Consider the following 12,506-nt stretch of genomic DNA (forward strand, 5'->3'; position numbering starts at 1 on the left):
TGGGGTGCCTGGGTAACTCAGTCAGTTAAGTGTCCAAATCTTGGTTTTAGTTGAGGTCATTATCTCAGTGGGCCTGGGTCATAGGATATGGGATGGAATCCCCTGTCGGGCTCTGGCTCGGCAGGCAATCTGCTTGGCCTGTTCCCTCTACCCCTTCTCCCACTCATGTTCAGCCTCTCTTTTTCTCTAAAATAAATAAATCTTTAAAAAACAAAACAAAACATTTCTTGCCTACCCAGCCAGACAGAATGATAAGGACTTTAGCATAGACTTATATTTACAGTAGACTTCTGAGGCAATTCCTATTATTTCTGAGAACCTGAGTCTCTGAATAATTAAGTGATCTATATTAAATTAAGTAGCTCAACTCTGAGAGAGCCAAAATTAAAACACAACCTGATGGACTTCATACCCAGTACCATTTTAAGTGCTCTTCTTATCATCATCACTAACATTTTGTAAGGTGTATTATTTCTCCAGCAGCTTTTGCAAGATTATAAAAATCTAAAACAATTACCCTCAAAGGCTGAAATCTAAAACATTCTGTACATTTATGAAGCTAATTAGAAACCATATAAAAGCAAAAGAAAGAAAAAGGGTAGCATGTAGAGTGATTTTTAGTGCAATAAGAACTAATGAATGAGTCATGAATCATACTTGGCTTGATAGGAAGGGAGCAATAGTTCATCTTGCTCCCAAGATAGGTGAGTTGTTGTGATGGCCTTGGAAATGGGCAAAAGTATTTCTGTATGATTTGAATTTTAATTTATTTTAGATAATGTGAAAAGCAGAAAAATCTCACAATTCCCCCCAAGTATAATAATGTATTAAATGTGAAACAGAAAGGAACTTCCATTACCTTCAAAAATGACAATATTTGTCTTTGTGCCAGATTCATCAACTCCATTCACTCTCCTACTCAAGTATGAAGGAAGTAAAAAGAGCCTGTAGGAAATGTGTTTCCTTTTGAAATGGATGCCACTTCAAGTTTTGACTAGGTCTTGCCCACAGATCATCATCACAGGTTATATGACATGGCTCAAGTTATATGATCTAAGAATGCTGGCTCAGTTGCTCAGAGCTCATTGCAAATGATACTAATTACACAATAATTTAACCAGGAACTGTTTTCTCTTGCAGAGCACAAAATGTGGCCAGCTATAACACCAATGTTTGCTACTACTACAGGTGAGATCAGATAGGAGAGTCTAATCAGCCACAAACCTAAGTTAAAATATATAGCATCAAGTTTTTTGCCATTACACAGAAGAAAACCTAGTAACACATCTAGAGAAACCCTAATAATTTAAGTTATTCATTATGGGATGGTCTCAAACATCTATCTGTCAATTTCACTATATATACTCATAGAAATAAATCACCTTTAGTCTTCATAACAAATAAAAACAATGGCCTTAAAACATAAACACCCTTCACTAGGAAGCAAATGTTTAGTATCCAATGAGATTATTTTTCCCCCTTTCTTTCTCACTTAATATAGCTTTGCCTCTGTAAAAGTAAAGAATCCTCTTACAAGAAAACCTTATGATATAAACAGGCAACCAGAAGTATCAACTGACTTATGTTGTAATAAGGCAGATTGGCTGTTGGAAAATGTACAAATGTTCTTCAGAATAGCATTCACATGAAATGGGTTTTGATTGTTGCTTTGATCATTGGGTTAGAAGTGATGGAGAAAATCTTATCCACTATATAAGCTGAGTGTGGAAACCTGTATTAAGCAATCTGAGAAGCCTAAGTACAGAACATTAAGTCTCTAGAAATACCTTGTACATACAACTGAAATGGCAGAAAACAGAAATTCTCAGGCTTGCATAAATATATTTCCACTTTTCAATTTATAAGAGCAATTACTGTTGAGGGGGGAAGGATATTTCATGGGGATTAATGATCAACTAAAGGTAATGATTCCTGCCCTCAAGGTAGGCTATCAACTCTCTTCAGAGATGAAACCTAATCAATCTGTCATTATTGAGATGTTATATAGGCACTTCAAAAGAGAGAGAGAGAGGGAGATAACTATCTCATTTGATGCCAATAAACTCCCGAAGATAAAGGAACATGATCGTCTCCAGCAAGACCACTCTGATTGACTTTGTCCCAAAAACCTGTAGATAAATCTAACCACCTGACTATAAAGCTAAAATACCTGCCTACTACCACTTTTACATTAAGGCAGTGATTGTAGAAGCCACAACTTCCCTGTGGGTATGAGGGTTCTTTGTAACATGAGGTAACAACTGTTCTCACACACTCAATAAACATTATTTTGGGAGACAGCTTAGCACCAGGCACTGTCTTAGGGGCTAGAAATACTACTGTGATTAAAACACAGTCCCTATCCTCAAAAGTTATTTAGTCTACTGGGCAAGAAAGTCCAGTAAGGAATTTCAAACCAGAGTATAAAACTCTAGAATGGGTAGGAGAGGCATATATCTCAGTTTTAGAACAAGCAAAAAGGTGACTTGTGCAGGAAACAACAAATGTTGGAGGGGATGCGGAGAAAAGGGAACCCTCTTACACTGTTGGTGGGAATGTGAACTGGTGCAGCCACTCTGGAAAACTGTGTGGAGGTTCCTCAAAGAGTTAAAAATAGACCTGCCCTACGACCCAGCAATTGCACTGTTGGGGATTTACCCCAAAGATACAGATGCAGTGAAACGCCAGGACACCTGCACCCCAATGTTTATAGCAGCAATGGCCACGATAGCCAAACTGTGGAAGGAGCCTCGGTGTCCAACGAAAGATGAATGGATAAAGAAGATGTGGTTTATGTATACAATGGAATATTCCTCAGCCATTAGAAACGACAAATACCCACCATTTGCTTCAACGTGGATGGAACTGGAGGATATTATGCTGAGTGAAGTAAGTCAGTCGGAGAAGGACAAACATTATATGTTCTCATTCATTTGGGGAATATAAATAATAGTGAAAGGGAATATAAGGGAAGGGAGAAGAAATGTGTGGGAAATATCAGAAAGGGAGACAGAACATAAAGACTGCTAACTCTGGGAAACGAACTAGGGGTGGTAGAAGGGGAGGAGGGCGGGGGGTGGGAGTGAATGGGTGACGGGCACTGGGGGTTATTCTGTATGTTAGTAAATTGAGCACCAATAAAAAATAAATTAAAAAAAAAGGTGACTTGTCATTGACAAAGAAAATAATTAGATAAAATGTTGATCTCCCATGTAGGGATGACAATACCTCCAAATGCCTGAAGAAAATTCAAGAAAAAACCACCCATTCAAGCCAGTGCGAGTTGTTATGACCCAATAATTCAGGGCCTGGGTGATGAGAGATGAGGCTAGACAACAAAGGGGAGGCTAGAGCATAAAATCCCTCATAAGCAACATTAATAGATCTTATCCCAAATGCAATGGGGAAAAAACATTTGTGGGATTTGAGTGAAAAAATGACATTATCCTATTTCAGAAAAGTTACCTTAGAAAGAGAAAAGGGAGGATTAGAGTGGAGCTCAGCCTTGGTGGAGTTCAATGGAAAACCACTCCTGCAATGCAGGCAAGGGATGATAGTGGCAGGAAAAATAGAAGCACAATGATATTGTCAAGGAATAAGGACAAGACTGAAAATTGACTGAATGTTTAAGAACAGGAGAGGAGGTGGCATTCTCTAAGGTAAAAAAGGAAAATCAGATTCACAAGGCTGCATAAGACTTTCACTATAAGACTAGTGAAGGCTGAGGAGACATGCAAGCAGACGTCTGTTAAATATCTAGACATGAAGGCCTTGCTCAAAGGAGAGAAAGCGGGGACAGAAATAAAGACTTACTAAGTATCAGCATATGGTTATGCTGATAAAAACATTCAAAGCAGATCAAATTGCCTAAGGGATACAGTGAGAGCCGACAAGAAGAGAGATGAGATGAGGAATCAGCGAAGTATTTGAAACTATTTGGGTGATGGGAAGTGACAGAAAGCACACAAAGAAACAAATCGGTCAGTAGATGAGGCAGGAAAACATTAAGGAGAATGTGTGGTCATAAAAGCTCCAGTGAAATTTATTTTATTCCCAGCGTCTATGCCTCCTCTTACCATAAAGCTACCTTAACTTTGATTTGGGTAAACTGTTCATTCCATTCTCAGCCATGTTCTTCAGATTTAATTCCTAGGATCCAGGGAGTGAATGCATGGAATAAGCATGAAATCAGACTATTCTCTTTCTGCCTAAAATGATGGATTCAGGGTGGGCACCCACCTCAAATCTAGTCAGTATCAATAAAAATGAACCATAGGATTTGGAGTTACTTGAGAAATAGATCCTTCTGTTGAATTGATCTGGTGATTCTGTGAGGCTAAACCATGTAACTTTCCTCCATAAAGCCTGAGAAGGGAACCAATCCAAAGGCAGACAAGGAATAGGGGTCCTATTGACATCCCTTGAACTCAGAAGCCAGTTACAGCTTGAAGTTCATTCCCCTCATCTTCCTACAGAATCTGTCTGAAATAGTTCCATGTTTCCTCACTTTCAGAAACTTAAATCTACCTAGAAAAATGCTGCAGGTTGACTTTTCATTATATATAATATGTTCTTCTGACTGCAAAAGATAGATAAAATCATGGGAAAATGAATATTGGAGAAACTACAATGAAGAGCAGTAAATTCAGCACTAATCCCACTATTTAAGGATATTAACTGTTAAAATAGTGATATAAAATGGGATTTTAAAAATGTATATAACTAAAGTTCTTCTACCAAAAAATGGAAATAAGCCATAAGGTGTTAAAATGTCAATTTAGGCTATTTTGAATGGGAAGACTGTAAATGGATATTCTTTATTTCCTTGTGAGAGTTAACAGGTCATTTCTGGATATTACCTCAGTATGAAGGCATTTTAGGCTTTTTTTTTTCTTCCCAATTTACCATGGCTAAGCTTTCCCTATCAGAGATTACAGGATCCAGAAATGAAACAATCAGCATCTGTCATTCTCCCTTTCTTTCCAAAGAGGCATAACTTCTGTGGTTGAAATCATATGGACTTTAAGAAGAAGTTGGTGTCATAAAAATAAAACAAATACACTATATATGTATGAAGTATTCAACTGATCAGTTTTTTATGCCATTACCAAGTGAGCATGTAGGATTTGGAAATATCCAACAAGAGTTAAGTATAATTCTAGACCGTGTGTTTTAAAAGGTTGATTTAAACCAGTTACTCTGCCCAAATATATCAAAGTTTGGGTGGTAATATAGACCTAGCCATGTAATCTTAAAATTATACTGGATCAGAAGTTTATAGCTCTGAGTTTAGCCTGTCAATCTAACACCAACCAAATTGGGCAAGAAATTTGTCCACTATATATAAAGGTGGTTTTATTTTTATTCTTCTTACTGTCAATATCAGGAGGAAAACACCTGATTTTTTGCAGAATGAGTTCACTCTGTTTCAAGCATTCAATATTTCTCATGAGAGGGATTTTTTAAACAAATTATATTCTTTAAAATATTTCATAGAAAATTACATTGAAACAAAGCCTCATCTTCTTTCCGAATAAGAAGTTGATTTGCTAAGCAGTGGCATCTTATTTTACAAATAACACTCCACGTAGTTGTGTGGAACTTAATGAAATGACATTTGAGCAATAAATACCAAAGCTTTCTCTTCTGATAGCTCACATCTTAATATAGATTCAGTGTGTACCATACCTTTGAAAGTCCAAGTGAGATTTAAGATGACGCCCAGATATTTTAATTCCATGGTATAAATTAAGGGCTTCAGCAAATATTCTAATGTTACCTTCCTCCTTACAACAATTCTTTCAACAGTTGATGAGTCCTAACCTCTACTGATATTAAAATCATGCTCTAGAGAAACATAATTTTAACCTGTCAAGTGGTTCAGATCCTCCCCAAGATAGAATAAGAATTAATTTTATTTAAGGCAATAAAATTTATTGCATAAACCAAAATTTTGTAGAAATTATAAGAGATTCATTCTTTAACTCTTAAGTCATCCCTTAGCATAAACCCTTAGCTCTATATTACCTGTTTTACCTTCCTTTCTGTCTATTCCAGTCCCTACCAACAATCTAAAGTTGGGCTTTCCACCAGATAGGTATCTCAATATTTTCTCTCATTAATGTGTGTGCTTGTCTCAACAAAGTATTTAAGGGCTTTGTTTTGCTTTTTAATGAACAGGTGACTAACAATGATTGACTATTTTCAGCATGTATATTGTGATTGCAAAAGTCCCCAGTAAAGAGTACAGAAATCACAGCATGTCTCTTGCTGCTGTGGATGTGGATTAGTTCATTTCCAAAAGAGATCCCTCTACTGCTTTAGATATTTTTTGTTGTCTCAAATGTTTTTCATGGTTTTTTTTGTTTTGTTTTGTTTTGTTTGTTTGTTTGTTTGTTTGTTTTTTTGGCTGTTTTGTTTTGTTTTGAGGCAGAGTAGAAAGAGTGATCCTGGGAAGGTAGCAGAAATTTCTTATTTTCAGGATCTCCTGTCTCTTTAAAGCCTGATTTTGGTAATGTCAGGGCTCAAATCATGGTGGTGCAAGAGGAAGAGGGAAGTGGGGAGCAAGTTAGGCTTAGTTATAAGTTAGTTATAACTACCTTATAGTTATAATTACCTTATCATAGTTATCATAGTTATCCCATATCCTTCTCTGGAATCAGACCACAGTATGAACTTAAGGAGCAATTAAAAAGCTGTTATACCCAACTCTCAGCCCTAGCCAAAGCCTTACATGTCTCTATTAAAGAAATGTTCATTTCTTAAGCCAAAATTCCAGCCTCTGTTTGTCCCTAGGCTGGAAAGACTCTTCATTTACCCAGCTGTTTAGATTAAGTGGAGATAACAGGCTGCAGCCCTGACCGCACTTACTCTCCACCCTAACCCCTAAAGCACCTCTTGAAATTTCCCAGCTTTATGAAGCACAGTGTGAAAACCATTGGTCTACAATGGTTTGTCGGAAAACTCCTGTGATTTGGTATAACCCAAAACTATCAGTTTCTCTGGATAATGTTGTATCCTTCCTTAGTCACTTAGGATTCTAATATGGTCCATTATATTCAAATATATGAGGGGTTACATTAGGAATCATATTTCCAACACATTTACCATGATTGGGGGACAACTGTAAAGCAGATTGTAGCACTGGATCTCTAATCCATCAAAAATGCCAGAACTCTGGTTACCTTACAAGGGATGGAGTAAAAGATTATGATAGATTAAAAATAATAAATGAATATAAGTAAAAAGCAGAAAAAAAACAGTTTAAATGCATTTTTCTGTTCAATATTCCAGAAAATTTATATTTCCTGTTTTATGAAGATTAAGAAGACCCCCAACAATATATCATGGTGCCTTGATACCTAGGTCAAGGGCTGGATGAAAACTTTAATCCTGTAACTGGACCCTACATATATGTCTGGAGCTCACACTGCCCTCTGGCTGCCAATCTAAATTAAATCCTTTCAGAAACAGAGGCACAGTCCTTCACAGAAAACCACCTTCAGTTTAGGAATTGAGATTTTTTGAGAATATTTTCTGAGAGTCGCTCATCTGGGTCAGAAAGTCAATACTATCTTCCTACTCTCATAACAGTACAGCACTGCTAAAGGGCCTCATCTCACTTGTAAGCATTTGATACTTCCAATGAGAAGAAATGTTTTTAAAAACCACATTCCGTAAGAATAAAAATAAACAAACTTCATAGAAAATCACAATGAGACAAATTCTTTCACCAGCATCTCTGGCTTTCACATGTTTTTGCATAATGAAAGGGCTAATATAACATAACAAATCCTAAACTGTTTTCACAAGGAGTGGAAAAAAGATGTGTAAAAGTATGCTCTGTCTTGCTTCCTTCTGTTCACAATGTATCTAAATAAAACAAATGGTGTTCTTGCTCTTTCTGTCTGTTTCCCAATCTGTTTGGATAGTAGCCACCATTCCACAGCCAACCATAATATCTGACACTTCCTGACATCATGAAAGCCACCATCTGTCTATCACCAAAACCCTGTACTTTTTAAAGACTACTTGGCTTGATCCTTAATGAAGCTTCACGTTGAATGCACAGATCAGTTTAGAAGGGATACAGGGAATAATTGACACAAGGAATCTGTATAAAATCACGTTTTCATTAGATTCAGTCTGAAAACACAAAGTGAAATATTAAGACCCCTCTGCAGGCAGAGAAAGCTCAGTTTAGTTTCAATTGTGTTTCATTTCCGATTTGCCTGTGAAAGTTTAGACAGGGTTGGACACCAAGAATAAACCTAAACTAAAACCTAAGCTTTAAATCCAATATTTTCAGTCTTGTAAAATTAAACAGTTAGACACGACTTTGCAGTGTGTATATTTGAACTATGGAAAAAGAAAAAAAAATCCATCAGTTCCTTTCCCAAGGCTTGAGAAAATCATGCCATTTAAAATTGAATCAACTTCTTCTTTAACACCTGAGCGATTATCCAGGAAACAAAAGAAGGCTCTGTATGTCTTCACTTGTAAATGTCACAGGTGAACACAAACAACTGAGTGCTGGCAATGTGAAGTCACTCTTTGTTTCACTGAACTATTGTACCTCTCTATGTGCAACTAGGGAGTGTGCTAACAAGGGAGACGGGGGAAGAATATTTTCCTAGGTGGTATTCAAGTTCTTACAGGAAAAGTACCATTTTCCAGGAAGAAGACAGAACAACAAGCTACATATACTTATTTCATTGCTGCACCACCAATGTCGTGATTATATGGCAAGTTGACTTCCCACCAGTCTTTTTCTTCCTCCTCTCTCCTTCCCTCAGTACTATTCCTGTGGTTCCTTTAACAATCTCATAAAGCCAAGTACTGTGAAGTCACACAATTTCCTCTGGCAGTCAAGAAATACTAATAGGCACACACACACACATTACATTTACGTATGTGTATGGATAGTGTATGTATGCAAATCCACAGCAAGAGACAAAAAGAAATTGTGTTTGTGTGTATGTGCATATTATAATTTTATATATATATAGGTACATTAATCTGGAACAGGCTAAGTTTGAATCTCAAACTGGGAAAACCACTCGTGGAGTTCTATAGGAGAGTCCTTGTAAGTTCTGAGGTTGATTTGTCCAAAATATATCTTGGTAAAAAAAAAAAATATATATATATATATATATATATATATATATATCTTGGTAAAGTAAGATTAAGGGCTTCTTCTATAGCAGGTACAAGATCAGGCAATAGGGGATCCCTGGGTGGCTCAGCAGTTTAGCGCCTGCCTTCCGCCCAGGGCTTGATTCTGGAATCTCCAGATCAAGTCCCACATAGGGATCCCTGCGTGGAGCCTGCTTCTCCTTCTGCCTGTGTCTCTGCCTCTCTCTCTCCCTGTCTCTCATGAATAAATAAAAAATCTTAAAAAAAAAAAAAAGATCAGGCAATACATCTTTATTTCACTGAATTCTGTTCTGGACACTCTTATTAACCTTTTTTTCTTCCATTAAAGAGGCAATGGAGGCTTAGGGAAGGTAACTAACTTGCCCAAGATCCCACAACTAAGAAGTTCTGGATCCCAGATTCAAACCAAAATGACCTGATTCAAACTCTGTGCTCTTTCCCATTACCGTCCTACATTACCTCTTGGTTACACTGTGTACCTAATGCATTCTACTGCCGCATTATAAACTTGGAGGGGGGGATCCCTGGGTGGCTCAGTGGTTTGGCGCCTGCCTTCGGCCCAGGGTGTGATCCTGGAGTCCCGGGATCGAGTCCCACATCAGGCTCCCTGCATGGAGCCTGCTTATCCCTCTGCCTGTGTCTCTGCCTCTCTCTCTCTCTCTCTCTGTCTCTCTCATGAATAAATAAATAAAATCTTAAAAAAAATAAAATAAAATAAACTTGGAGGGGTGGGGGTGGGGTTGGGGGGCTGTCACTAGGGGGAGCAAGATAACAGTGGATGCCAAAATGTCTTCATCCACACTGGCGACAGCCTACACAATCACCACCACGGAAGTCTCAACACTTATATCTGCAAGGATAATAGTGCTTTGGACAGACAGGTGACTCCAAGCCAGCTTACCAGTCTTAGAAGAAAAAATCTAATTGCATTTTGCCCCACATTGTACATATTGAAAGAGCCCCAAATCATTAAAAAGCAGCCTCATTGCTCCTCTTTGTTCAACTCTTCATCAATGTTTTCAGATGGAAAGTGAAGAATAAATTATCCACTTGAAATAATAGTGAGGGAGGCAAACAAGTCACTTGAGTAGATAGACTGTCATAGACTATACCTCCATTCTAACAGGTACTTAAAATCAACAGATGGATGAGGGAGCTATATTCAACATGGTACCTGGTCATGGAAATAGTTATAGATTTTTTTTTTCCCCTGGACAAACTCAAAGTAAAGCATTTATGTCCATAGCTTTGGGTCATCTTGTTTTTGCTTATCACCTATCAAAGCACCTCAATAAGTAAAAATATACAGCCTTCAGCTGATTTACAAATAAAACAAGCATTCAGTCCTTTTACTGCGTGGGTGGCCTGAACAGTATGGTAGTGTTGAGGCTCTCAGTGGATGTTAAATTTTACTCTTAAACTTAATAACCTTTAATTCCCTCTCATTTGTACATATAAATGCATATTCATTTTATGTCACACTTGCATCTACTAAGGAATTAAGGTTCATATTTTTCCAACCTGGAGATAGGGCATTGTACTTTTTAGAATGGAAACAATACATGAGAAAAAAATGAAAGCAGATTGTTTAAATAAAGAGTGAATAAATTATTCAGACCAGCTGTGTGGATTTGGAAGAAAAACTTTTCCATCTTGATTAAAACCTCTTAATTTGTTTTCTGCTCTAGTCAAAGAGCAGGGCTACAATAAGTTGCGACCAAAGTGGTGTCTGCCGCAACTGGCTGAGCCAGCTTAAACAGCTATAGCCACCTCATTGTATCTTAAGTTTTAGAATAAGGATTCCTTTTGGAAAAAGACCTTTTTTATAATGATGAACATTTTTACATTTAAAAAGTCCAATATGCTAATGAAAATATTATTTGTTATTTTTAAAGGATGGAAAAGTTCCAAGGACTACAATATGTATACCTTCCAACAACAACAACAACAGCAACAAATGCTATGAGATAAAGAGAGATACTGTTTATTCATTATCCCTCCATCTGCTAAAGGCTCTTTAGGTTGGGAATCAGTAAACTTAAAAAGCCTTTTCCTCTCAATATAAAGGCTACTTTGCCCTCACTTAAGTCTTAATTTTTTTTAATGTAGATTTGTATATTTTGGTTCATAGTAATTATAGACTACAAATAGAAAAATTAGCTTAAGAGACTCTCATTTTTATGTGTCATGCCATAAACTTGACTTTTTAAAATGTTACAGTAATGAATGATCCCTAAATAAAGTATTTTGTAATTATAAACTGAAAGCAATGACCTCTCTACATTAAACTTTTATAGATTTTTTTCGTATGTGCAATTTTCAAACACTTTATAAATTTCAAAACTTAAAAAGCATAATTATTTTTCTAGGCTATTGATGAAAAAGATACCAAATTTATAGCATAGAAATTATTGTTTTTGTTTCTGCAATATCTTTTTGGTGTTATCAAAGTAACTCAAAAGATAAAAACCTTGACTGTCCACAGAGACTCCCTGGAAGGAACCTTGTACCTAATATTCCTGTTTGAAGGAAGCAACTCGAATAAAACATCTGTCATCTCCCCACCAGGTTTGGTTCTTTTCTAATAAATTGTTGCACAACACCATTTATTGGGTATTCAGGGTATTTGAACAGTGCCTGCAGTGTAAATGTTGGCTAGAGAGAGGAAGAAAGAGAGGAAAAAAAGCATCCATAAATTATAAATAATATTCAACATAAACAGCCCCAAAGATATTTGTAGAAGTACCTAGAGTATAGGGAGTTGTGTTGTAAGCAGTAGGTCTTTCATTAGCTATGCAAATTTACCAAGTAAAATGAAAAAGAAAAAAAAGCTTTCATTAACCACGAATGTTTTTAATATTACCCAGGGATTTGAAACAGTAATTTTTTTCATTTCTATGCTTCTTAATCACAAATAAATAGAAATGTCGCTATTTTGTAACAAAATATAGATGCTGGTGACACTACCTTCATAGAACCTAAACATAACAACATTAAAGGTGAAAAATAACAAAGGTACAAGGCACTGAGGATATTTAGAGTACTACTACCACTGGACTCAGAAATAATTGGCATCCTTAAGATTTAGACTGTTATTAGAATATCAGATGACAAGGAAAATATGTGAGTGAAAACACAGTAATTTATACTTATTTTTCTAAAAAATGTATACTAAAAAAGCAAAGACTAGAAGAGTCTGGACTAAAATCTTACTAGCGGTTATTTATGGATGGAGAATCAACAGAAAATTTCCGTATGTTTTTATTATTCTTTCCAAATCCCTACTATACATGCATATATACATAAATATACACATGTACATATAACTTTTGTAATCAAAATATTTACTT

At 36.4% G+C, this 12,506-nt stretch overlaps 1 long non-coding RNA gene across 1 annotated transcript; it reads left to right on the forward strand.

Moving 5' to 3' along the window:
- The first annotated feature begins 1,138 nt into the window (after positions 1-1,138).
- On the forward strand, positions 1,139-11,758 carry LOC125752461 (uncharacterized). Its single transcript, XR_007401992.1, has 2 exons — positions 1,139-1,188; positions 11,642-11,758. It is a non-coding gene; the product is annotated as an uncharacterized LOC125752461 (long non-coding RNA).
- Positions 11,759-12,506: the final 748 nt, after the last annotated feature.

This window comes from Canis lupus, chromosome 14 (genome assembly GCF_003254725.2).
Source record: "Canis lupus dingo isolate Sandy chromosome 14, ASM325472v2, whole genome shotgun sequence".
NCBI classification, from domain to species: Eukaryota; Metazoa; Chordata; class Mammalia; order Carnivora; family Canidae; genus Canis; species Canis lupus.